This window comes from Lissotriton vulgaris, chromosome 7 (assembly GCF_964263255.1).
Source record: "Lissotriton vulgaris chromosome 7, aLisVul1.2, whole genome shotgun sequence".
NCBI classification, from domain to species: Eukaryota; Metazoa; Chordata; class Amphibia; order Caudata; family Salamandridae; genus Lissotriton; species Lissotriton vulgaris.
Genome location: NC_141695.1, coordinates 1,548,879,136 through 1,548,906,942, shown reverse-complemented (window position 1 = coordinate 1,548,906,942; position 27,807 = coordinate 1,548,879,136). Strand labels below are relative to the sequence as shown.

The window sequence follows — 27,807 nt, the reverse complement described above, 5'->3', positions numbered from 1 at the left end:
GATCTCTAAGATTGAAGGTCTTAAGTTCAACCCCCAGACTGACCTCCTTGTCTCAATGGATATTGAGGCACTTTACTCCAATATCCCTCAAGAAGGGGCCTTGATAGCCGTCAAAAAATTGCTGGATGGAATAAACTGCGGATTTGAAAAACTGTTCGTTCTTGAATGTCTTGCTGTAGTTCTCAATGAGAACTTCTTTGAATTCGATAATAACATCTACAAACAAATACTGGGAATCAGTATGGGCGCTGCTTGTGCCCCGAATGTAGCCAATGCGTATATGGGGATGTTTGAAGAAAAGCATATTTATAACGAAGTTGCTCCCTTCTTCGAAAATGTCACACAGTACAATAGATATATAGACGATATCTTCTTTATCTGGCAAGGACCAATTGAACAATTGAATGAATTTACCCAGTGGATAAACCTATGTGATCCACACCTCAAATTTAGCACCAACATCAGCTCAGAGAAAATAGAATTTCTTGATGTGTGGATCTTTGAGAACAACAACCAGTTAGGAGTATCTCTCTATACCAAACCGTCAGCACGTAACACGTTGCTTATGTACGATAGCTTTCATCCCCGTAGCCAAAGAAACAACATCCCGTTTAGCCAATTTTTAAGGCTTTGCCGAAACTGTTCTGATCTGAACAACTTTGAATTTCATGCAGGAATAATGAAAAAGAAATTCATTGACAGAGGCTACCCTAAGCGTCTCATTCGGGATTCTTACAAGAGGGCCAAATATTACAACAGGGAGAACCTCCTGATTCCCAAAGAGAAAAAAGGGGATGATAAGCTAGTGATGATCTCTACCCACTCCAAGTTTAATGATAAACTTAGATTTGTGATCAATTCGCACTGGCATCTACTTAACCTAGATAAGTCGTCAGATAAGCTAGACAAACCTATATTTGGGTTTCGGCGAAATAATAACCTCAAAAACATTTTGGTTAGGGCATCTACATCGGATCCAATAGGTCATGTTCAAAAAAGTATTACAGGAGCCAATCCCATTCTGGGTAGTCATAAGTGTGGGGGATGCCACGCTTGTGACCAAGTGATCTGTACACCTGAACTCAAATGGGGCAAAAGATACGTCAAATTCAAAGAGATGTTTAACTGTAAGTCCAGCAATGTAATATACTTATTGATCTGCCCTTGCTCCAAAGGCTATGTTGGAGAAACTGGTAGAGAATTCCGCTATCGGTTCTCCGAACATAAATCATGTATTAGAAACTCCCGGACGGGAGCACCCTTAGTGGCCCATTGGAAAGAAATGGGACACAAAATCGAAGACCTCAGATGGCTGATCCTTGAATGGATCCATTGCCCTAAAGATGGAAACACCGATTCCCTCGAAAGTAAGAGGGAATTATTTTGGATTTTCACTATGGAGACGGCTGTCTCCGGATTAAATGAATTAATTCTTTGGGAAAATGCTATTCGATAGCTTTTTCCGGCAAATACTGTTTCACTTTTCTCTTTCCACTTTCCATATTTAGTTTTCGGTGCAAAAGCCTGGTTCCGTCAGTCCTCTTTCTATTCCTAACGTTTCTGAGATGCCCTTCGTCTATTTCGGCGACACTCGGATTTCGGATCAGCGGATGCCGTCCCCCCTTCTCAGGTGAAAAGCGTTTATGAAATTGTTCACTCTATTTAAACCTGATGCACTCCTGGGTGCCACCTCTCTCACTCGGAGGAAGCAGGCAGCAGACCGTCGGGAGAGCCTCTCCGCGTTTTCGCCGGTAAGTTTCCGCTTGGCAATTTACGCAGCCCACATTACTGACTGCTGGGCGTTTTCATCAACAAAACCTTTTGATTCGTCCGTAGTTTAAAGCAAAACTATTTGTTTGGTTTGTACTTCCTAGGGAATTGGCTCGAACGCTCTACCTTTCATCTTTTTGAGCCAAGCTCGATTCAGGGGACACATTATCTAAAGCACCCCATGGGACGCGTTAAAATCATTACGAGTAAGTTCCATCTAGTGCCCTTAAGTGATCTCCTATTACTCAATTGTAGTTTTTCTCAACGCTCGTGTTACTTGTATTCGTTTTTCTTGTTTCAGACCCGATGCATGCACTTTTCTAAGATTCTCCTCTACACTCACGGTCTGTTGCCCCTGAATTTATGTATGCACTTCTGGACAACCTGGAGGTAATTCTGGGAATTTAGTTTCTTCTGTAACCTTCAAATTTAATTTGCCCAACCGAGGTACAAACCTACTTTGGAGGTACTGACCGTTGGTCGTTTCGACTCTGCCCTGGATTCTCTGACCTAAATTGTGATTGTGTATTCCCCCTTTTGAATAGGTTTTTGAAATACTTTTTCCTCATTTTTCGGCTTTTTTCAGCACCCCATTCTTTGTATTTACCTCTCCGAGTATATCGATGTTCCTTTTTCTAGCCCTTTGAAGTAACACTTGGGCGTGTGTTACAGGTAAGCCATCTATCCCTCCATGAAATCTTGCATGTATTTATAGCTAATTGTAGAGCGAATGTGAGGCCACAATATAGAATACCGGTGCACAGCCCGATACCATTGGGTATGTTCTATCCTTACTAGCTCTCCCTCTCGTTTCTGCCCCAATTGATATGTGCTGCTTGGTTGTGTTACCACCACCCATTAGACAGTGGTGCACATATATATACAAACTTTTTTCTAAAAATGTATTTACCATTATGCTCTACTGTATAGCTCCGATGACCATTTCCCCCTTTTCCCTTTTCTTTATTCTTAATATTTATTTTTATCTTTTGCCCACAGAAACACTTCGGTTTTCAGTTTGTTGCCCAGCCAATTTAAAATGGAACTGTAACAGCAATTTACCTTCGCCCTGATGAAGGAATTCTAAAAATTTGGCACTCTTTCCGAAACGCGCGTCGGCGCTTTCCCCTGGTTGTTGGTTTCTAATGTGTCTATAGTGTTTTTGTCTCTCTATTTATATGGTGATGGCTGAATGTGTGTATGCCTGTGAGTATGAATGGTTTGTGTAAATTATGGTTACTGTTTTCAGGCGCTGGGCCAATATGGCAATAGTAATCTGTATATATTAGATAATGTGTCTGATGTTTATAATCCTTTTCGAACAAATGAATGTCTTTTTATTTATTTAAATATATGAAAATAAAATAATTTTGATATCCAACAGTGTTTTTGTGGGCAACTTCCTATTATCTGTACATTTTTGTCCTTTAGAATAATGGGAACTTCCCGGTCATGTTTTGATTATTGTTGAACTCCCTGGTGGGTTGTTCCCCTTTATCCTTAATTTAGGTTCAGGGTCCCTTGTTTTGTTACTTATGATATTCCGCAAACCAACATCCCGCATACCATCACTCCGCAATTTTTATGACGCAGGATTATTACTCCGCAAAGACATCATTTCTAAAACTTTTACAACGCATATGACTTTATCACGCATGCCATTATAACGCAAATGCATGTGTGGTAAAGTCATATACCTTGTAAAAGTACATTATTAAAACATCAAATGTATGTTTGTATATATGTGTATTTATATATATATATAAAATATATATATATACCCATTTTTTAAATTTAATTAAAACATGTATTCTTTTAAAATGCATTATTTATAATATTTTTATTTATTATTTTATTTTATTACCCTTTACACCCTAAAAACGAATCCCACCCTGCTCCCTTTAAATACCCCTTCACCCCATAATCATAACCCACCCTTACTCCTTAAAATACCCCAACAACCTTAAACACTAACCCATCTTAACCGTATAAATATACCCTGTACCCCAAAACCCAAACCTATCCCTAAACCCTAAAAATACCCCTGTACCCCCAAAACCAAACCTAGCCCTGAATCCTATAAATACCCCTGTACCTCAAAACCCAAACCTACCCCTGAACCCTAAAAATACCCCTGTACCCCAAAACCCAAACCTAGCCCTGAACCTTAAAAATACCCCTGTACCCCAAAACCCAAACCTACCCCTGAACCCTAAAATACCCCTGTACCCCAAAACCTAAACCTAGCCCCGAACCCTTAAAATACCCCTGTACACCAAAACCCAAACCTACCCCTGAACCCTAAAATACCTCTGTACCCCAAACCCAAACCTACCCCTAAACCCTAAAAATACCACTGTACCCCAAAACCTAAACCTAGCCCTGAATCCTTAAAATACCCCTGTACCCCAAAACCCAAACCTACCCCTGAACCCTAAAAATACCCCTATACCGCAAAACCCAAACCTAGCCCTGAACCCCAAAACCCATACCCATCCCTAAACCCTAAAACTACCCCTGTACCCCATAATCCAAAACTATATCTGAACCCTTAAAATACCCAAATACCCCAAAATATATTCCTCAGTACCCCACAATATATACCCCTATAGCCATACTTACCTTATCCAAACATTAAAAAAAACATGCTTTTACCATTTATGCATTTACAACAAATTTTGTTGTAAATGTATGCGTGGTAAAAGCATATAAAATGTAATGCCATGCGTTGGATGTATGATGTTACAACGCATACTTTTACAACGCATACCTTTACAACGCATTTTTTACAACGCAACATCCATTACAACGCATGCCATTACAACACATTTTTTAAAACTACCTTTACAACGCATTCCATTACAACGCATACTACCTTTACAACGCATACCATTACAACGTATAACATTACATTGCAAGTATGGGAAGTATTGGATAGTGTAGGGGTAAAAATTACTATTCTAACTCCAGGGGGGTGCAACAGTATGGTAAGTGTTGGATAGTGTAGGGGTAAAAATTACTATTCTAACTCCAGGGGGTGCAACAGTAGGGTAAGTGTTGGATAGTGTAGGGGTAAAAATTACTATTCTAACTCCAGGGGGTGCAACAGTAGGGTAAGTGTTGGATAGTGTAAGGGTACTATGTGTTGTAATGGTAGACGTTGTAATGGTATGCGTTGTAAGGACTGCGTTGTAATGACATGCGTTGTAGTGATATGCATTGTAGTGTCATGCGTTGTAATGGTTGCATTGTAATGGCATGCGATGTAATGGATGTTGCGTTGTAAAAGTTTCGTTGTAATGGTAGTGCATTGTAAAAATTGCGTTGTAAACGTTGTTTCCCCATGCGTTATAATGGCATTGCAGAGCCATGGTACTTTCGTAATGAAAGTATGCGGAGTGATGGTATGCGGAAAGAAAGTTGCGGAATAATGGGTGTTCACCCTCCCCCGGTAAGTACATTGATGGCACGGCGGCCCACATCTCCAGCAATATACTCATATTTTTTCACCACTCATTTGAAAAATGCACAGGTCTCTCTCATTGATGGCCAGCACCGACATACACTTTTAGACACACCTGCCGCCACAAGTTCTAGAATTTCGAACTTTAGAGCTGGGGAGCTACTTTCGAATCTCAGCATCAGCTCAACATCCTGTCACTCCAGGCAAATCGCTTTGTCTCCCCGTGCCTACCACAAATGAATGTGTTCTTCTGTAATGTAAATTGTGCTCATGCCATGTTGTCGAGTTTGCGCTACATAATATTGCAAGGAAAAATAAAGTAGGGAAACTCGAGTTCACACACTACTGAACGCGCACTCTTAAGTGCATCAGCAGTGCACTGTGAATCGGAGCGTTTCACAGGCATGTCACAGATAAGAAATGCGATCAAAACGAAATCCTACAAAACAATATACTACTGGCCGGCAGCAATTCATACCTGGACAACGTCGGGACAGGCTGCTAGTTTCCTAATAAAATGAACTATTAGGAAAACATCACCCCACTATCCATCGGTCTTATTAACAACCACTCAGTGGTGCAATTGCACATCAAACGTCTACTTTCTGAAGAAAATCTTCAAAGAACATTTATATCAACAAAGCAGACAACAGAAAGGCAGCAGATGTGCAAGATAGAAGTTCTTTGACAATCTCTGACTCAATGATGGTCACACCCTAGACCTGTAGAGCCCATATTTACACAGACTTTGCATTGGGTTAGCATTACTTTTTTAATATATCGCATAGCAATTTTCATTGCTGCATGATACGCTGCCTTGTGTTACTTTGCATTAAATGGCATGTTCCATGGGTGGTGCATTAGCACTCCTGTGCAACGACAAACAGGTTTTGATGCAAATCCCTATCTATAAAGAATTGTGGACAGGGATTTGCTCCAAAATCAACCTCCAGAAGTAGGTGTAGCGAGGAGAAATATGTTTATTTCTGCTTAATTGTCCCTCTTTGCATGTGTGTGGCATTGTACACCACATATACAAAGAGGGAAATGTCTTAAAGCATAGTTTTTGTACAGAAAGGGACCTCTTCCTGCACAACAACGTTGCTTACCACAATGCAGACACCTTTACACTGTGGCGCAAGGGTGTCTGTTTTGGTGCCAGGCAGTTTAAAGTGTGCCAGTTTCAGGAGTGAACAAAGAAGCACTGCATCTTTGTGGACATGGTGCTGTTCTGCTCCCTCCCGTTCACGCAATGCAATGCACCAAATTTATTTGCTGCACTTGCATGATTTCTTTACAAATCAGGGTCCTAATCTCTACCAACAGCTGAAGACAAAACATTGGAAATATCTGTTAACCTGACCAGACAACGCAGTGGTTTTCTTTCTTCTCACTGACATGAGACTCGTCACACTCCCTCAAATCAGAACCTCACAAAGAATCATTCAGTATGAACCTTTCAAAAGCTTCTAATGAGAATATTTCGAAATAACCTTCAACTCTTTTGATTCCCCAGCGCAAATCGTTACACATGAATTATGTCCTGTTATGAGTTATGTTATGCTAGATTATGCTGCATTATGGTATGGCATGGTGTGCCATGCTGTGGTATGTTATGCTGTTGTATGGTACAACTGATTTTAACTTTGAGGATACAAAGTGTATTGTTGGAAGCCTCCATTTTAAAATCACCAGCTCATTCCATACAGTAACACCATTGCAAAAATGCCAGTGATACAGATCACAAATGCAGGACATACATGAACACTGATTTGCCACATATAAAATATTGAATGGGAAATCAGAAAGAAGTTTGGAAAAGTTCTAGCATAGGATTACAAAACCAGCTGTGCAACTGGTCATAAAAATACCATAGTTACAAGTAAAGGACATAGGGGCAGATGTATCAAGATTCCGATTTGCGAATTCTAAATAGCGATTTTTTGTGAATTGCTATTTAGAATTCGCAAAATGGAATGTATGTACAAATTCGCTATTTTTTAGCGATTTCTTAATATTCTTTATTTGCGAATTCGCATTTTGCGAATTCGCAAATAAGGAATAATTTCCAATGCATTCTTATGGGCCAGGAGGCCCATAGGAATGATAGTGCAATAATTCGCAAATTGCGAATTCGCAATTTGCTAATCGCAATTTGAGAATTATTTCAAGGGTGCAGGGGTGTCTCAAAGACACCCTGCTGTACCCCTGAAATGTACATGTGTGTGCATGTGTGTGCATATGGGCATGTATGTGTGTCACATGCCACCCTCACAAATGTCAAATAGGGCATTTTTAAAAGAAATCGCAAATTACCACCAACTACAAGTTGGTGGTAATGTGCGATTTCTTAATACAAATTCGCAATTTCTAAAAGTTACATACATATCATTTAAGGAATCGCAAAAATTGCGATTCCTTAAATGCTATGGCAAAATAAGGAATCGCATTTTTTTGCGATTCCTTAAATTGCGATTTTTTGTTACATTTCAAATAATGCTAAAAGGCCTTTGCGAGTCGCAAAAGCCTTGATACATCTGGCCCATAGAAACTCCTATTCCTACTAAATTTATGAGGTGCATAATGAAATAAGTAAATGAATTCACATCGTCCAAGAACGGACAAATTATTCCTCAAAGACACTATAGGTACTTCCCAACAGTCATGCAATGATCTGGTAATCATCTTTGAGGCCAAAATAATCTAATTCTTCGCAGTGATCATGAGCAGCCTGGAGCTCACTTTGCCTAACCAACCACACACAGCCTCATACTTATACTTAGCCTGATCCTCGAGGTACCAATTAAGACAAATGTGCCCATGCTGTTGGCAGAGCCATGCTCAGCAGGAACATGCTCAATAGACTGATGGGACAAAATGCATCTGAATCATTGACCTGGACCTGACATAGATTCTGAATAATACCTCATGCAAGACTCCATCGCCAAATATCATTAGCATGCTTAAACAATTGATTAATAGACAATAACAGACCCCAAGTAACTATAGGTCTGATTTAGAGTTCGGCAGTTGGGATACTCTGTCACAAACGTGACTGATAACCTGTTTGACATACTACAAGTGCCATTGAATATGATGCACCTGGAATACAGCAGATGGGATATCTGTCATGTTCGTGACAGAGTAACCCGTCTTTTTGAACAATTTCTAACCTACCTACTTCAAACTCCTGGAAAGAGGGTTGGGTACCAGAATATCCTAAGCAGAAAATCCTCAGACACTAATATTGTGCCCAAAATATCGTTTACAGAAGTATCATCCCCTAGGTGTTAATATTATAAAATGTAAGTCGCAACAGGAATAAGGGCAAACCAAAACACTAACCAATACCTGCAAATTAGATGTCTAACCATTGTGGATAGATGGAGCTATAGTGGCAACGAGCAGAGGTTATCTGCTGCTCCCTCCAGAAAAGGTGTTCCCTGCAACATTTATCCTAATCAAATACCCACAAGAATGGGTGGAAATAACTATAAATGCCCAGGACAAGCTCTGCTCAGTGTTTGTGGGTCTTGTGGAGAAAGCATGCATTGGAGGACACATATTTTTGTCAAAAAAGTGTATTATGCAAAATTTCATGAGGTACTTTTCTACAAGGCAGTTCCCACTATATATGATTATGGTTTATTTGATCATAACAATCCAATAAGTCGTATTGCTCATTGTATTTCAAAGAATAAGAATACTGTTCAATTTTGTGATACGTCACTTTTTATTTTGACAATAATCAATCTTTCACAATAATATCTTGCTTCATCTGGCCTTAATATATTTCACTGTAAAGATTTCATCAAGCATCTCTGTTCCACGTCTTGTCTTTTGTTCTGATTGTGCTAGAAAGTCTAGAACTGTTTCCACATTAGGTTAAATCAAGCTACAAACCTTGTGAAGTTCAAAATATAAATGTTGTGTTCTCCTCAGCCTAAATTTTTAAAACGTATTGATTACTGTTAAAATTCTGTCTATTGGAACTGGCTAAGCTGATTGAGCAGCACTATCCGCACTTCCCATTTATTTATTAACTAATTGCTAGACCTGGCTTTTCCAGGGGGCTTTTCCTCAGACTTTCTGCTTTTGGGCCTCCTGGATTTGAACCTGCTTTTGTTGGTTTTAGTACTCTGGGCAATTGTCCACTGCTAATCAGTGCTAAAGTGCATATACACTCTGTGTAAATTGTTCTTATGGATTGGTGTTTCCAAAATTGACTTTTTTGAATGACTACTATGTCCCTAGTACAGTGCACTGTGTGTGTCCATGGCCTGTAAATCAAATGCTGCTAGCTAGTGGGCCTGCAGCACTGATTGTGCCACTCACACAAGCAGCCTTTCAAAGGGTTCTCAGACCTGCCACCGGAGTGTGTGCACACAGTTTTTACTGCCATGTTGACCTGGCAAATGCACCCACTTGCCAGGCCCTAACTTTCCCTTTTATTACCCCTAAGTTAGGCCCAAAATGTCCCTGTGGGCAGGGTGCAGTATATGTGAAAGGAGGTATATGCCCTGATGTGTGTGAAATGTTCTGATGGTGAACTACAGTGTAATTCGTTTTTCACTTTGGAAAGCCTACCTGTCCCATAGGATAGAATGGGAGTTTATTTATAACATCTTATAAGTATAACTTCCCATTGGGACTAAGTAGGATGATGGAGTTTAGCATGCCTGAACTCAGAATATAAAAATGCATCTTTTAGAAGAGATGATTTTTATATTTTGTGTTTGAAAATACCACTTTTAGAAAGTGGGTATTTTCTTGCTTAGCCATCCTGTTTGTCTCTACTGGTTTGTGGGTGGACCGTCTGGCTTTGGAGTGACAGGGGCAGGGGATGTTCATTCTCTTTAGACAGCCACTGATGGGGTTGAGGTGTGCCCTGCCTTTTCTGGATGAGTCAGGGCTGGGCTGAATAGACCTGGGCTGCATTTACCGTAGGGGGAAGAGATGTCCTTGCACCTGATAATAGGCCTCATCTGCCTCACATAATGCTATCTCCACCTCCTGCCAGGAAGCTGGGCCAGAGAGGACAGAACTGGTTTGCACTGAGCACAGAGTATAAATATTGGAGCATAGGCCCCAGAAATGTACAATACGTCTGGACTCAAGAGGAGAAGAGTTGGGAAAGCTGAAGGAGAAGTACTGCCCCTTTGCTGTGTGCTGTCTGGGGTGGGCCTGCAGTGGCTGTTTCTGCAAAGGAGAGGACAAAGACTTTGCTGTGTGCTGTGTATCCTGCTTGAAGAAGATCTCCAAGGGCTTGAAGTATAGCTTCCCTCCTGTTCTGAAGTCTGAGGGACACAAAAACTTCACTACCAGCTCCCTTGAACTAGGGGTGGGCGGCCAGCTACGCTCCGTGCACGGAGTGTGCGTAGTGCCGCCTACTCCGCATTTTGCGGAGCGGACGTAGCCAGGCGGCACTAGGCACACTCCGCAGACGGAGCGTAGCTGGCCGCCACCCGCCTCCCTCCCGCCCTCCCTAAATACTTTCAATGAAAAGAGTAAAATAATTAAAACGCACTTACCTTGCCCGCCGCTGCCCGCCGCGTCCCCGGGGCTCGCTATCTGCATTCTTCAGTCTTGTTTACTAATGCGCATGCGCGGGCGGCCGCGCATGCGCATTTCTTACGAGAAAATGCGCATGCGCGGCCGCCCGCGCATGCGCATTAGTAAACAAGACGGAAAAATTAAGATAAAGAGCCCCGGGGACGCGGCGGGCAGCGGCGGGCAAGGTAAGTGCGTTTGAATTATTTTACTCTTTTCATTGAAAGTATTTAGGGAGGCGGGTGGCGGCCAGTGGTGTTTGCGTAGTGGGGCTACGCGGAGTGCGGAGGTGGGCGTAGTTTCTCACCCACTTCACGTATCTCCGCGAAGACCCACTACGCCCACTACGCCCAGGGCTACCTTGAACTCCATTGCTGGGAGTTTTGACCTGCCAAGATGTGCAGGTTCTCGTGTTGGGCCTCTGGCGGTTGTTCCTGCTGCTGGGAGCTGAGAAAACATGAAGCAATGTAAAAAGTATGACGCATCTTCACTTGTTTCTGACGCAACACCGCAGTGCAGGAAGGATTTCCATGCATCACTGATGTTCCACTGTAGAAACCGATGAAGCCCCTGCCCATGACTGGAGAAACTGTCACACGCTGAGTCTTGTGCATCACTCTCCAAACTCAGAAATCACAGCATTGTCTTTGACACAAGCCCTGATGTGCGGCTGCAAGAACCGCGCATCGGGGTACCACCGGTGGAGAGCTTGATGCAGCGTTGTTGCTGCCGTTGTTGCTGCCACCGCATCGAGAGTCAACACCTCCCCGAATCCCTATGCATCGTACTGGGGCGCCAAGTCTACAACAATGCCGGGACCTCAGTAAGAAACCAACACATCACCTTCCCGCACAGTATGAAACCGAAACGTCATTCACCTCCTCTTCAGTAAGGAACTGATGCATCACCCCCCCCCCCCCCCTGCATGGCAGTGGGGAACCAACGCTTCGTCTCCCCTGGAGCATCACCTTCTCTGTGCATAAGGAACCATCACATCACATCCACCGGAGCAGGTTTTGCTTATGATTTTTTTACACATCTAATGTATTTTGTGTTGAAAGGGTCGCATCTATAGGTTGCTATGGACAGAACTGATTTTATACCTTTTAAAAGTCATATCTTGATAAGTGTATGTTGGATTTTTGTTGTTTTGGTCTTATTTGGTTTAGATAAAGATCATTTATTCTTCTAAACTGGTGTGGTGTCCATTTGTAGTGTTTTCACTGTAGTACTGGATGTGTACACAAATGCTTTACACACTGCCTCTGATTCTGTCTGTTCGTGCCAAGCTACCAAGAGGGTGAGCATGGGTTGTCTAAGGGTTTAACTCCCTTATCCTAACTAGAAGCAAAGGTCCCTACTTGGACAGAGGTGCAAACCATTGCCAACTAGAGACCCCCATTTCTAACATTAATTAATTAATGTAAGTATTTATTTACTAAACATTTATATATCACAGACCTAGACACATGGCAGTAAAACACGTTAGCAGGACATAAAATAAAGAGAAAAAGAGTTCATATGTACCATACCAGAAAGTAACAGTGACAAACAGTCACATTTAGAGGGGGAAGGTAGTAGAATTACAGTAATGATTGTTCATGTGGAGAGAATTATAGCTATGAGATAAGAATTTAACAGTGTTGTCATCAATTTCAGATGTCATAGGTGTTGCTTTCAATGATGTCATAGAAAATGTTATGAGTGAGATAACATGTGCAGTCATAAGCAGACAAGGGCATTAGTTATTGTTACCTACATTAAAATGTTCTGTTTTTACGGACATGTTTACCTAACTATAACGTCATTTTAACATTTTTTTTTTCTGTGAATTTCTGAGTTTTTTTAAATGTAATTTAAGATTTTACGACTAAACCTATCTATAACTTCACTTTAACCTCTGCTGTTTTTCAGTAAAATTCTTACTTTATCTTACCTAAGTAACAATATAAAGGGATCTCACTTTAACTAAGGATACTGGCTTGGTCAGAGGGTCAGAGAATTACCTATCGGCTTTGTCAATAAATCAGAACAATACTTTATCTGTAACTATAATCCAAAGAATTACCATGTACACCCATGACAATGCTTAATAATAATTATCATCACAAAAATATATGTATTTTACTCTTTATTTAACACTCTTCCGGCCCCAAATTGCGCCCCCAAATTGCAGCCAAAGAACTGAACATAAGGAGTCCCTGTACTCAATCTGAAGAGCATCAATGTCTAACTCGTAGTGGTTTAAAAATATTGGTGAGCTCTCCTAGGGTCATACTTTCAATGACCCATGGGACTTACGTTTAAAAAAAAAAACTTTTGTGGAGCACTGTTGTGATTCTTGAAGCCCTTATAACACTTTTGTAAATGTTTGGTGTTGTTCCTTGTGGCCCCACAATAACCACAGTTTTAACAACAAAGCCCAGACAGGACATTATGGGATGCTTCTGGGAGGGAGCAGTGAATACTCTATAAGTGGCATTGCTGCTTAATAGTGAAGGTGCGAGGCTTCCTTTTTTTTCTTTCAATACTTTGGTGCACTGGTCCCACTCAGGGCACCTGCTGCCTATTTGTTTCGCGATGGCAGCATGGAGCGCCCACTCCTGCACTACCTGAGACATTATTGTTTTCTTTTTTTCTTAGTGGATGTTTAGGTCCCACCCGAGCTATCCAAAGCTCCTCTCAAGGAGGGCCCCATAGGGAAGCTCAAGACCCTCGCACCCCTGCCGGCTCCCCTGCCAGCACCCATCCTAGATGCTGGCGAGAACCAGCTGCATTGGTTTGTTCCTGCTGGCAGGAACAGCTTTTGTGTCTGCTCCTGGTGGGTGGGAGCAGACCTAGTTTTCCTGTCTGGGAGAGCATGGGAAAGGAGTTATCTTTCAGTTCTATACCCACACTCTCCCAGGCAGGAAAAAAACAATGCCCCAAGAGATTGTGCCCCTCGGGCAATGCCTGCTATTAGGCCCTGGGAGATGATGCCCCACTCCCCAAACTACAAACATACTATGGCAGGCCCTGCTGGGGGATTGGGGTAACCAGGGCCATTAATTGGCTCAGGGAGGGGAGCCTCATGCCCCACTCCCTAAAAGAAAATACAGGTGCAGGCCCCATGGGGCTGAGCGAGAGGGCCACATCCCTCATTACAAACTCTGGCCCAACGTCGAAGGGATTCAAATAGAAAAGGGTGGTAGCCCACCCTTTCTTTTAATTTTTGCTGCAGTACTACTGTAGTACTTCCTCTTTGCCCCCACAAGGCCAATGGAATTGTAGTATCCCCATGCAGTCCCCTTCTATATGTTTTTTCCCATTTTTAGGTCTCGGTAATATCCGGTCTGCCGAAGGCAGACCGGAAGTCTGAGAATTATTGTCAGTAAGAGGGCTGCTTTATCCCTCCCTCTTTTTGGCTCTCCCTCCATTGGCTGGCTTCCTAAACGGAGGCCAGCCAATGGAGGAGAGAGCCGTCCCTCCGAATAGGCTCCGTCTTTTTCGGATTTGGGGGCGTCATTTTTGCTGTTCTTTAGCTCGTGACGTAGTCCATCACTCAGGACAGCAAAACCACGCCCCCAAATCTGAAAAATATCGGAAGCTCGAGTCCGCCATTTTTCCAGCAGTCTAGCCTGCACCAACCCATCCCCTGTGAGGTCGCCTCTTCAGTCACCTTGCAGCCTCCCTCTCAGCCCCTGCAGACTCCCACCTCCCTACTCCCTTTCGCTCTCACCCGTCTTTCCAGTCCGTAGCTCCCTGCTCCGGCAGGCTCCCTCTCGGCACTTCTAGTCCTGCGCGCTCCTCTGCCCTGTAACCTCCCACCTCCCTGCACTCTCACTCCCAGCTCGCCGTCCTCCTAGTCCGTAGCTCCCTGCTCCGGCAGGCTCCCTCTCGGCGCTTCTTGTCCTGCGCGCTCCTCTGCCCTGTAACCTCCCACCTCCCTGCACTCTCACTCCCAGCTCGCCTCCATCCAGTCTCCCTCCTCCCTCTACCCTCCCTTACCCATTGACCCTAGAAGACCTCGTATGTGGACAGAGTATGTTAGTAAACCAGACGCACACATGTATTATTACCGTGCAAAGGTCCCCTCGCGTGTTATCATGACAGTCCAGTACAAACAGCTTCAGACAGCCCTGCTCCCGGCTCGCAGATCGCCTGATTCGATCACTTTGCCAAAGGGAGCAACGGATACCGTATGAGCCCTGGATCCCACCGCAAGAAGCTGGGTCTGGATAAGCAATATTGTAGATCGTTTCTGCGGCTCCAGCTATCACTAGTGAATCAGGCCCCTTAGCGGCACTAAACAACATAGCCTATTGCACACAGATGCGCCTAGAAGGCTCTCGATGACCTGGGGCTTGCTCCATGGCTGAGAGCCATATAATGGACACTGTGCCCCTGCGCAAACATTGGCGCCGCACCTCCATCTGCACCAGGGCATCCGTGCCTCTGGCGCTGTTGCAGCTCGTCATCACTTTACGAAAGCTCATATGTGCTGGTGCACAACGGAGCTGTCAGCCTGTTTTTTTTATAGCTGCACCAAAGACCACTCTTTTCTTCCAAACACCTCTTTATCACATTTTATTTGGGTAATGCAACAAAGAAAAGAGCATTTTCTGCACATCACTTACAATCTTGCACAATATAAAAAAACATACATAACTGCATACCGGTTATTATTTCTCTGTTAGTTCGGGGCATTTTACCTCGTGTAATTACTGTGGGGTCTATCCAGGGAGGCCGTGTCTCCTCTCCCGCCCCCCCTCCCGCTGTCCGTGTCTCCTCTCCCGCTGCCCGTGTCTCCTCTCCCGCCCCCCCTCCCGCTGTCCGTGTCTCCTCTCCCGCTGTCCATGTCTCCTCTCCCGCCCCCCCTCCCGCTGTCCGTGTCTCCTCTCTCGCTGTCCGTGTCTCCTCTCCCGCCCCCCCCTCCCGCTGTCCGTGTCTCCTCTTCCGCTGTCCGTGTCTCCTCTCTGCTAAATATAAATATCGGTTCCCAAAGATTTTCTCAGAAACCTGCAACCGGTGCTGATAAATGTGGGTTTTGAAGAATACCAAGGTTGTGTGTTGTCTTGATGCCACCTCACGTTTATGTTCGCCTTATATGCTATCAGTCTCTTTATATCACTCTCGGATGTTGTTTTTCATTACAGTGTTCTCCCTTTGTCTTTGTTATTTGTCTTTCATCGTTTCATCTAGCTGTGTTCACCCCCTCTTGTACAGGGCCAATGTTTGATAAGGAAAAGGAAGTGCTGGTTCTGACAATTTGTGCCAATGGGCCTCACCTGCAAGCATCGCTCCAATTAAGCACTGTCTCAGTCTGAAACACTTGGGGAAACTGATGGAATGATTCACACATCTTATTCCAATAAAACCCACAATGTCTTTTGTCTCCTCACCCTTGGAACTACTTTGAGCCCTGATAAATGTAATTATGGGAACAAGAAAAGAAACAGGGTTATTTCAGGGCACTAATAATTGACACTAAAGTGTGTAGAGGGCAGAAAGGAGAGGTAAGAGAAAGGAAAGAGGGGAGAAGGAAACACAAACTCTCCATGTAACTAGCCGGTGTAATCGAGTAATATACCAACAAGCCTAGGGTAAAAGTCTGTACCTGCTGTAGCATCCAGCTACAATAAACACAGACACTTATAATTGCCTTTGAACTGGAGCTTTATTTAACACGTCCTATCTATGCCCTGTCCCTACTCTAACTAACCATTTCCTGTGTCCACTCCTCCTCTTCCTCTGGCCCCCTAGCTCCTCCCACTCCCAACTACTGGTGTGCTAACTTCACAACATCTCCCCCTTTTGTGACAAAACAAACAAAACATACTGACTTCTCAGTCCATCTCCTCGATCAGTCTCTTGGGTGGACGTACGTCACGATGAGGTCGTGGCGACTTGGCTCTCAGACTATTAGTACTCAGTGTCTCAATTATCGGAGCAATGTTCTCATGATCATTTGAATGCAGTTCTTCCACTCTGGGATTGTCCATTTCACTCGTCATGGTTCTTGAGGTATCTGGTGGCAGTTTCTTAAAGTGCGAGATATTTCTCGTGACTCGCCGCTGCTCGGACTCCGCGGTTACCATGGTTCCTTTCCTTCTAGTGACCACCAATGGTTCGTCTTTGAAGGGACAGTCGGTCTTTTTCTGCGTCTCTTTCTTGACGATAACATGGTCCCCTTCATGTAATGATAATGACCTCGCTCTTCTCCGGTGGTCTGCGTAGGCCTTCATTTTTCCTTTGTTACGTTCATCAGTGGCTCTTATTTCACGCGGATCTTTCGCAGATGATGATGCTTCCAGGGCTCCATCCCACGTTGGAATGCGATTCCTCATGGGACGCCCCAGCATGAGAGTCGCCGGGCATTGGCCAGTCGTTGCGTGAGGAGTTGTACGATAAGCTCGAAGGGCTTCATTAAGTGCTGTTTGCATGTCCCTCCCTTCCGCGGTAGCATGTTGGAAGGTCTTTTTGAGTGTGGCCATGAATCTCTCAATTGTCCCATTTGCCTGTGGCCAGAGGGGTGTAATCCTGCGATGGTGAAAGTCTAGGTGCTTCGCAAAAGCTGCAAAGTAATTTCCGTTGAAAGGGGGCCCATTGTCTGATTTAACTATCTTGGGAACCCCCCACGTTGCAAAGACCTCATTGAGTACTTTAAGAGTACAGGCAGTGTTAGTGGACGGCACAAAACAGGCAATGGGGTATCTGGAATACTCATCGATGATGGCCAGTACATATTTGCCCGATGACAGGGGTCCATAAAAGTCTATGGCAATTTCTTGCCACACACCACTGGGCAGGGTGGTCATATGTAATGGTGCCGGAGGATCGCTCTTGCTAGTGAGTTGACAGAGATGACAATCCTTCAGGGTGGCTTCCACCAGGTGATCGAGGAATGGAAACCACACTCGTTCCCTTAGTGCTCTTTTGGTTGACACAATTCCCCGATGCCCTTCATGTGCCAGAGCAACCACTCCTTGTCTCAATTTAGTGGGAATTACAATCCTCTGATCTCGCAACAGTATGCCATCAGTTGTGACCGACAGCTCACCACTCACGTGCCGGAAGGCTTGCATTTCACGTTGGGTCGAGGGGTCGGCAGTATCATCCTGAGGATCGTGTCTCCATCGATTGTTGCGGACTCTGTGAAGGACTTTCTGCAGGATGGCGTCCTGTGCTGTACTTTCTCGAATGGTCTCCATAGGGATAGCTGGCGGTAGAGCTTGATCTGTTACAAAATGAATGTACTCTTCTGCGATGGAGGACTTGGAAGCTGACGATGGAAGGGGGTGCCGGGACATGTAGTCCGCTGGATTTTCAGACTTCCCTGGTTTGTGAATTATGGTGAACGTATATTCCTGTAATCATAGGCCCCACCTTTCAATCCTCGGGGGCATCTTAGATCTTGGGTTTCCATAAATGGTGATGAGAGCTTGATGGTCTGTAATTAAAGTGAAATATTTGCCATAAATGAAAACATGAAAATGTTCACATGCCCACACTACGGCTAGGCTCTCCTTTTCGGGCTGGGAGTAGGCCCGTTCTGGGTCAGTCAGACTATGACTTGAGTAGGCAATGATGCGGCGTTGATCCGAATCATTCTCATACTGTGCCAGGATCGCTCCAAGCCCCACGGGGCTGGCATCCACAGTTATTTCAGTCTTTCGCTTTGGGTTGAAATATGACAAATGGTCCGCTGATTCCACCGCTTTCTTGATTTCTTTGAATGCCTGCTCACACTGGGGAGTCCATTCAAATGACTGACCCTGTTTGGTCAGCATGCGGAGGGGATGGCTGATCGTTGCGTAGTCCCTAATATAACGAGCACAATAGCTGGCCATTCCAAGGAACAATCTGAGTTCGCTGACATCTTGGGGACTCTTGGTGTTGTTTAAGGTCACAATTTTGTCAGGGTCAGGTTTCGTGCCGGCTCCAGAAAAGATATGACCAAAGAACTTCAGCGTGGCCTGGTGAAACTCACATTTTTCTTTGTTCAGAGTCAGGTTTGCCGCCAGTAGGGCATGGCAGACACGATTGAGTGCGATGTCGTGTTCTCGAACGTCAGAACCATAGACGAGGATGTCATCGCTATAGTTGAGCGTGTTAGGAATGTTTTGAATGACTTGCCGAATTGTCTCTTGAAATATTTCGGCCACTGAGGAGACTCCGAAACTTAGTCTTTTATATCTGAACAACCCCAGGTGGGTTGCAAAGGTGGTGATATATCTGGACCCCACTTCTAGTTGCAATTGATGGTACCCTTTATTCAAATCTAATTTTGAAAACACAGTGGCTCCATTAAGCGCTGCGATCATGTCGCTCAAATGTGGCCCCGGGTGTCGTTCTCTTTCTATTGCAGTGTTGGGCAGGCGCATGTCCACACAGAGACTGACTTTGTTGGCCGTGCCCTTCTTTGGGACGATAACGACTGGTGATACCCATGGAGTCGGGCCGTCAGTGCGCTCGATGATGTCCGCAGCTAACAAGTCTTGGAGTTCTTCCTCAACAGCAGTCTGTAGATGAAATGGTACCCGTCGAGGGTGTTGGGCGACAGGCCTGACTTGTTCATTGATATGTAATTACACCTGACAGTCTCTCAATTTGCCCAATCCCTGAAACAATCCGGGAAACTGGCGAGTCACATCTTGGTTGTCGCTGACCTTGAAAAGGATTTCGACCAGGTGAAGCCGTTCAGCGGTTGGTAGGCTCAAAAGACAGTCTGCTTCGGGGCCCTTGATAACATGGATGACCGCTGATATAGTTGTGTTGTCGTGTGTCAGGGTCGTTGAGAACCTCCCCAGGCAGGGGAGTGGCTTCTTGGCCATCCACGTGAAAACCCTCACCGGTGCAAATGTCAGAGGAGGTCGTGGACTCATCCTTTCGTATTCGGTGACTGGAATGTAGTTTAAGGATGCACCAGAGTCTAGCACAAACTTTGTGTCGTGATTTCCAACTTTGATATCCAGCCGAGGGTATCTCTTAAGCTGGTCTGGATCTGCTGCCAAATTCAGATATTCAATGGCGTATGCCGAGTCTCGGGACGACGGTCTGGATTCTCTGGACGGTGACCTCCGCTCCCACCTGGACCGACGTGACTCTCTGCTAGAATGTGATGATCCAGAGGACTGTTCCGTCTGATCTTGGACAGCTCGCGCGTGGTGCCTTCGAGTGTCGGACCAAGACATTCTTGGGGCTCTGCTTCGTGTGTCAGATCGCGTTGTCCCTGTGGGACCACTTTGTTTTTCTTTATTGTACTCCCCACACATTACTTCGAAGTGGTTAGTTCGACCACACTTCCGACATCTCTGGCCCATGGCCGGGCAGCTGTCCACATGAGGGTAATCATACCCACATCGGTAGCATTTTCTCACTCTTTCCGATCTTTTCTCCTTCTTCCATGGTTCTCGTCGTTGATATCTTGATTGCTCTTGACGGGACGACGTGTGCGACCTCCATTGCTTGTCACTTGAGCTTCTCCGACTGTCACTTTTGGCGTGCACACGTCGCACCTGTTCATGACTCCCTTTGTGTTCCGTTTCCATGACGGCTGCGTACTTCTCCGCCTGATCATAAGCACGTGTCATTTCCTCTATTTCATCCAGTCCATGTGCTTTTCTCAGCAGGCGCCTCCTGAGTTGATCGGAATAACATCCATCTATTATTTGAGATTTGATGGCGTCATCTGTAAAGAAATTATCAAATTCACAGTATTTGGCTAGCCTCCGCAGACGCTTCATGAAGGCACTCATGGGCTCATCCTTCCCTTGCCGAGCGGAGTGGAATGAGTGGCGCTCGTAGTCTACATTTCGCTTGTGAAGAAACTTTTTATTCAAAACCTCACATGCTTTAACATAATTATCCCCGTCGGTAGCAGGAAGGTCTTTGAGTATTTTGACTATCTCTCGCCCCGCCAGGTTGCGCAGAGCAATCAACTTCTTTTTTTCGTCTACGATATCCGAGCCTTCAGTGTAATCTTCAAACTCTTCCAGCCACTCTTGCCATTTGGGACCCATGCTCCCTCCCGTTGTCACCTTGATAGGTGCAGGTGCCCGTAGAAGCGACCCACTTGATGGAGGCTGAGCGTTCTCTTCGTCGGACATTTTGCAGCAATCTCACTTGGCTTTGCCAATGCTTGTTTCTTTGCCAGCGCTTGTATATTTCTGTCGCCAATGCTTGTTTGTTTTCCAATGCTTGTCTTATTTCAGTCGCCAATGCTTGTTTACTTAACCAATGCTTGTTTACTTGACCAATGCTTGTTTTACTTTCAATCGCCAATGCTTGTTTTATTTGCCAATGCTTGTTTCTTTCAGTCGCCAATGCTTGTTTTATTTGCCAATGCTTGTTTCTTTCAGTCGCCAATGCTTGTTTACTTTCACAGTGCCTGACTTCAAAATGGCCGCTCTATGATAACCAAGGGGTCTGTCCTGACGAGCGCCTGACTCTAAGATGGCCACCGTCACTGCAATCACACGAGGTTTCTCTCTCTCTGGATTCAGGCACTCCAGACTCACCGGCCAGCAGTTGCAGGGCAGCGCGCTCCAGGAATCACTCTTCTTTGGCCACCACAGCGACCAGGTGAGGTTGGGGTGGGCTCCCGCCTTGCTCAGCACTTTCCCGCTTTTCTCGGCCGATCGCGTGCCAAAACCCATGCATCAGGCGTGAGGTCGGCACTTTCACCGGCTCCGGCTCCGGTTCTGGTGCGCTTAATCGCGCTGGACGGCGATTTCTTCGGGGCAGCGCCCCTTTCACCAGGGCACCTCATGACTTGCTGTGGGGCACTGGACAGGGTCGGAGTGGGCTTTACAACGGCTGGGTGACACACCCCCGGCGGGAATCGCGCTGAGGCGGTTCTTCGACCGAGCGTTCCAGCGCTCCCAGGTCACGATGTACTTAGGGTTTCCAGCGTCTTTGGGGCCGTGGTCACTTGCTCTTGAACCTCCTCGGTCGGCCTCAGCTTCTTCCAGCAGCGGAGCTCGTCTCTCGACGCTGCAAGGGACAGGGTGTCTCTGGGTGGTCTCGTGGGCTGCACTTAACGAGATCAGACCCTCGTCGCCAGTTGTAGCATCCAGCTACAATAAACACAGACACTTATAATTGCCTTTGAACTGGAGCTTTATTTAACACGTCCTATCTATGCCCTGTCCCTACTCTAACTAACCATCTCCTGTGTCCACTCCTCCTCTTCCTCTGGCCCCCTAGCACCTCTCTCTCCCAACTACTGGTGTGCTAACTTCACAACACCTGCTGTCTTTATATCAGAGGTTGGGAGGTAATTTGGAAATTCGGAAGGAGGTTAATAGTGCAAGACATGACAGAGGAGGGGCACTGCATGAATGGAATAGAGACCTATGTGAGGAAAAGGGGGCCGTAATGGTAATACACAGAAAAGGTGCAGGGAGCACACATGGGGTGAAATAATAATCATATCTAATGAAGCAGAGAACCAACAAACTGTAGTTGCCAGGCAAAGGTTGTTGCTGCAACTGGTGATTAAATCTTCCCCTGAGCCAAATGCCCTGGTAGTTCGCCAGTCTGTTCTCACTCTCCCTATCATGCCCCAAAAATGTTGTGTGCAGTCCACTGTGCCCTGCCCCTCCTTTGCCTCTATAGCTGCCTAAGGCCGGCCTATAATTCAGACATGTGACAAGGCCTTCCAGATACGAGCAGTAACCTCTGCAGAAAGTGTGCTCGGGGATTCCTGACAAGTCAGACTGAGCTAAGTAGAAGAGAAGATAATATTGTCCCCCTGCCGTACATTGGGTCGATGTTCACATTGATACATTAGATGCAGAACCTCTCCCACTTAGGGGAACAAGACAATCTGATACAATGGCTCTTAGCTGCCTTCGGTAGGTTAGGTAATAAAGGCATATCTCCATATTTTTAAGGAATGTAGGAGCCAAGATGCTAACTTCAACGGCTGGAAGATATAGTGGTGTAGCCTGCCCTGTGACAGGCGATTCAGTCTACACAGCAAGCTCCAATGTTGTTGCCCTGCAGGATGAAAAGAGATTTGGGAACCAGCAATGGCCCTCAGAGGTAATCTAATCAGAAGTATTCTCACGTTGGGTTGTTTGCACTTCGTAACCAACTTTGTTATCAGGGTGACCAGAAAAAATCTATACAGAAATGTCCTGATAACAGGACATTCCCTCCAGATCTGGGTTCATAATACTAGAATATATCATTAGAAATGCTGTGATTTTCCGAGGTAGCAAAACATATGTTGCCAGATTTGATAATCTGTGCACATAATTTTAGTTGATTTTAATTTAGCAATACAAAGATTGACAAAACATTCAGGGGAAACAAATCAAACTTTGTCAACAGATGAAAATTCGGGAGTGCAGCACAGAGCTCCTTGAATTGCAGCATTTCATAGACTTTGAAACAAATGAGCAGTAATAACAGTAAAATAGCTCCCATCTTGAACCATATCTTAAATAACACCAAAGGACACTGCCCATACTCCCTAGAACAGTTTCCTATACCCTTTCGTCGTCCTTCCTTTCACTTATCCATCCACACATTGGTTCTCACTTTCACCCTTTATTCATCCACATTTGCATGCTTCCTTCATTGTCCATCCACTCTTCGGTATATGCATGCATCCATTTATCTTTTTAGCCATTGATCCAGTCACTAGCCCATCACCTATCCTTCCACCAATCCTCAATTCACTCTGCTACTCATTGCTCCATCCATTACTCCAATTGGTTCATTCTAAAGTCCATCCATCCTTCCACCCTTCACCATTTCTTCCTTCTTTGTTTCGAAGTTCCCTTCCTTCTTTCACTCTTCCTTTCTCCTTCTATTCTTGTCTTTCTTTCTGCCCATCTCACTTTTTCCTCCTGTGTGGATAGCTTTTTGTGTGGGTGGCTCTGTGTGTATAAATGCAATGGGTCATGCATATGCGAGCGATTAAGCTATTGGCATTGTAAATGACAATGCTATTTATTTATGATAAAAAAGTCATAAGCAATGCCAATAGCTCTACCTTTAATAAGGCCGAGACCATTGCATTGTAAATGCTTGTTTTTCAGGACACGGGGACTGAGTCCCCAGGATCTGTGAATTAACATTCCAGCTTGCACTAAAATCAATCAATGACATTTATAAAGCGCACTACATACCTGTAGGGTCTCAAGGCGCTGGGGGTGGGGGGGGGGGGGGGGGCCGCTACTGCTCGAACAGCCAGGTCTTCAGCTTCTTCCTGAAGGAGAGGTGGTCTTGGGTCAGGCGCAGGCCGGGAGGGAGGGAGTTCCAGGTCTTGGCGGCCAGGTAGGAGAAGGACCTTCCTCCTGTAGTCGCTCTTCGGATGCGGGGGACGGCGGCGAGGGCGTGGTTGGCTGATCGGAGGTGGCGTTTGGGAGCGTAGAAGTTGATTCGGCTGTTGAGGTAGCTCGGGCCTTGGTCGTGTAGGGCTTTGTGTGCGTGGGTGAGGAGGCGGAAGGTGATTCTTTTGTTGACGGGGAGCCAGTGAAGGTCTCTCAGATGTCCGGAGATGTGGCTGGTTCGTGGGATGTCGAGGATGAGTCTGGCTGAGGCGTTCTGAATCCGCTTGGCGGTGGTACTGATGGAGCTGGGATTCGCATGTAAGGCGCCCTGCTCGTATGCAAAACCCTTGTCTAAACTGCATAATAATATTAACCTCATTATTCGTCATTTATAGAGTGTTTTTTCCACACGCGGGTGTCCCCAGGATGCTTGCTTGTTTGTCTTTTCTCGTACTAAACGAAGCTTGCACTAAAAATGGCTGCTTTGCCGAAATTCAGTCTGCGCATGCGTCGGTCATACCCATGTGATGTGACGCACTCGCATTCTGGAGGGATTCTGTGCTCATGCGCACTGTTGCAAACATGGCCGCTTGTCTCTCACCACGCTCTCCGCTTGCTACTGCTGCTTTAGCCTATCTATCTTTTCGCACTAAACCATAATGCTATAGTCATTATAAAGTAAGGGTTGGTTAGAATATTATCATGGTATACAGTGTGATCATTTTATATGTGATTTTAATTTGTTCTCGCTTACTTTTCATGTACCGCGTCTTTGTGGGCTGGGGCATACATGAGCGACGCCATGCTGAGGCTCCTCTGAACCCTGTCAGGTGACCAGGGAAAGTTCTAACTGCGCAGAAGCTAAATCTAGCCAGCTGGCTCCTGAAGCACAATGCGCCTGGGAACATCGCTGGGAATACGGAGTCTTACCTTGGAAAAAGCAATACTGTTGCTACCTATTGTGAACTGTCCTATACTGCTGTATTCCATGCATGGGAACGTGAACCCGGGGGGGCGGGTGTGCAAAATTGAATATTAAGTATGAGAAAACTGAATTCTAGGAGGTGGTAATGACCGCACCACCTCTCCTGACCAATCACAATGTGGGAAACTGTCACTTGCAACATTAGTGGGTGGTCTGAGGGACCCCAAAACAGTATAACTGCCCTAGTTTAGCTTAGGAAAATTGTCCGAATTGTCCGAGTAGCAGACCTGTCACTGACCCTACGAACTCTATAGGTGCTCAATCTGAAGTGCTGCGGAGCACTCTGTCCATACTTTCCACAAACTCCTAAGGGGTGGAAATAATCATAAGTGCTGGCGAAGCACTTTGCTGGGAAATTCGAAAACCCAAATCGGGGTTACTGGCGGATTACTTGCAGAGAGGGGTAACGCTGGCGTTGCTGCTGAAGCTGTGGGTGTTGGTCGTACCTTGGTGAGCCCAGTCCTGATCCCAAATCCTGAGGGGTATCCTGTCCTTACTGTCCGTGAGCTGTACCTGCTCGCATTCTGGCATTCCTTCCTGAGGGTCCTTGTCCCGTCCTTCCAACTGACCCGTGGCCAGGGTTAGTCTTCTCTCAGACCTAGGTAAATATCAACCTGGGGGTTTGCGTCTCTCTCTCTCTCCCTCTTTCTCGTCTCCACTCTCTACTTTCTAAATAAAGCTCTCTTGCCGAGATATTGCTCTATCTCATTGAGAACAAGTTATATGCTATTGTTTATTAGAATTGTTCCACTTCTCTCCCTACCTTTAGAGAATCGCCAATGGTTATATTGTGTTAGTATGTTCCAATTTTTCCCTTCCCTTTAGCCGATTGCAGTGATCTTAGCAGGAATAGCCTAGCACACATAGGTTAAGTACATGTTCTAGGTCCCATCCATGTCCTATTGTTTCTAGTATAAAGTTGCAGTGACTAGTTTTGTTCTAAAAATCCTACCTCTAGTCTTCCCATATACACTAATGGTCTTAGCACTTATCTATAGCTACTTTATGGTTTTGATTTTGATATTAGATGCTTTATACTGCCTATCACTTATTGCCTTGTCATATTCTCTTTGAACTTTATATAAAACTTTAAACCTCCTCAGGTGTCTGTGGTCATTTTACGAAATTGTGGAAAGTATTTTACTAATTATAAAGAGTATCTGATGTTAGGCCTGTCTACTATTTTCCCTGTTAGCTCCAGATCTGTCATATGAATTGTGCCTGTGGTAAGTCAGGTGCATGGTAAGCAGAGGTAAAACCAAACCTTAATTGCTCATAGCAGCGTGCAGGAGGAGAAAATCCTCACCCAGTTCACCCAAACTAATTAGTGTGGTAGTAAAGATTTGCACGCCAAGGGCCCAGTGCGTGTAAAGAATTGGTAACTCAGGTGACCCGGGAGAACTGCGCGCTCTATCAGTAATTTTCTGGTAACCAGAGGATGGTTTGGACTAGTTAGATTAGGTAGACAGGATAGTTCATAAACAAACCGTGAATATAAAACGTGCTGCTGATTTTCTACTGTATTTTGTCAAATTTTTGAAATGTTTTAAAGACTTATATGTAAAATATATGATTTTTGCATTGCTGCTATAAATGTGATATTAACGCAAAGTTGTTTGTGAATGTTCAGTGTAGTCCGAATCCCCGGGGAAGTATTTTAGCTAACGGTGAGCAGAATCCGGTTAGCTGTTGAAAGTCACTAGGTTTGAGGCATTAGTGCAGGGTTAAGAATAACTGGAAGCACTAATTAGGACCTTTATTTTCTGGAGTGAATGATAGCTACGAGTCCTTTATAAAACTTTCATTGCGATATCACCTAGTAAGGGTCGCATACGGAAGAAGTAGTAGGGTCTCCGAGGCTTGTTTGGTAAGTAAGATAGTCCGCTGGTGAAATCCTGGCTCAGTACATATCCCCGACTAAGGCGGATGAGTCAGAAGAATAACGGGTTCTATGTTACTAGTGTGAAGGGACAGGCAGAGAAGTCTATCCAGAGTGAATGAAAAGTAGACAGAAGTGGTTTACTAGTAGCGAAAGAAAAGCCTTTTCTCTCTTTAGAACACTCAGACATAGTGGCAAACGTTGTGTGTTGTTGACTAAAACGTGCACTCGCACTTTAGAGAGAGTAAAAAGTTTCCGTTACCTTGTGAAGGAGGGAGTCAGTCGGAGAGCTGCTCTGACGTCACTCCGTGCCGCGCTGGTATTGGTCAAAACAGCGGGTGGGTAGTGGAGCTGAATTTGTAAAGGAGGGGTGAGTGCTGAAGCGTGAGACTCTGTCTTGCGAAAAGGCCGCGCACCCATTGGTTAACAGTATTTGTATTTTCTGACCTGATTGGGCGGTGCGAAAAATAAGTCGCGCTAGCATTGGAAGCACAAAGGTAAACAAAATTAATCCAGCCGAGTTAGAAGCGAGTCTGGAGAGTTGTATGTGGTATCCTGATTTCATACCAAATCCAAAGTACTTAGGATTTCATACGGATCAGCTTAGACGAGGTAGACCGCACATGATGTATGGAGTAAAGAGGAAACTGTCATTCTCTGATAAAATAAAGAATTTTTTCAAAACTGACAAGCCCATTAGAACGAGGGAGGGCGTACTCATTCCCCCGCCAAATACCCCTGCTTCTTTCATGTTGTTTGATAAAGGGTATCACACTTGTGTCTGGTTAGAAAATTGGGCAAAGTATACTGCCGAGGACGGAGTCCTAGCATTCCCTGTTGAAGGTACATTTAATGGTCGGATCCTGTTTAACTTAAGGACCCGCATGAATGAATT

At 45.0% G+C, this 27,807-nt stretch overlaps 1 protein-coding gene and 1 long non-coding RNA gene across 5 annotated transcripts in view; one reads left to right on the top strand and one right to left on the bottom strand.

The window, feature by feature from the left end:
- Positions 1-27,807, bottom strand: part of BCAS1 (brain enriched myelin associated protein 1) — a 505,437-nt gene that overhangs the window by 364,376 nt on the left and 113,254 nt on the right. The gene's annotated exons all lie outside the window — the stretch shown is intronic.
- On the top strand, positions 1,703-3,149 carry LOC147705986 (uncharacterized). The gene is made up of 4 exons (XR_015297340.1): positions 1,703-1,751; positions 2,072-2,160; positions 2,357-2,442; positions 2,770-3,149. It is a non-coding gene; the product is annotated as an uncharacterized LOC147705986 (long non-coding RNA).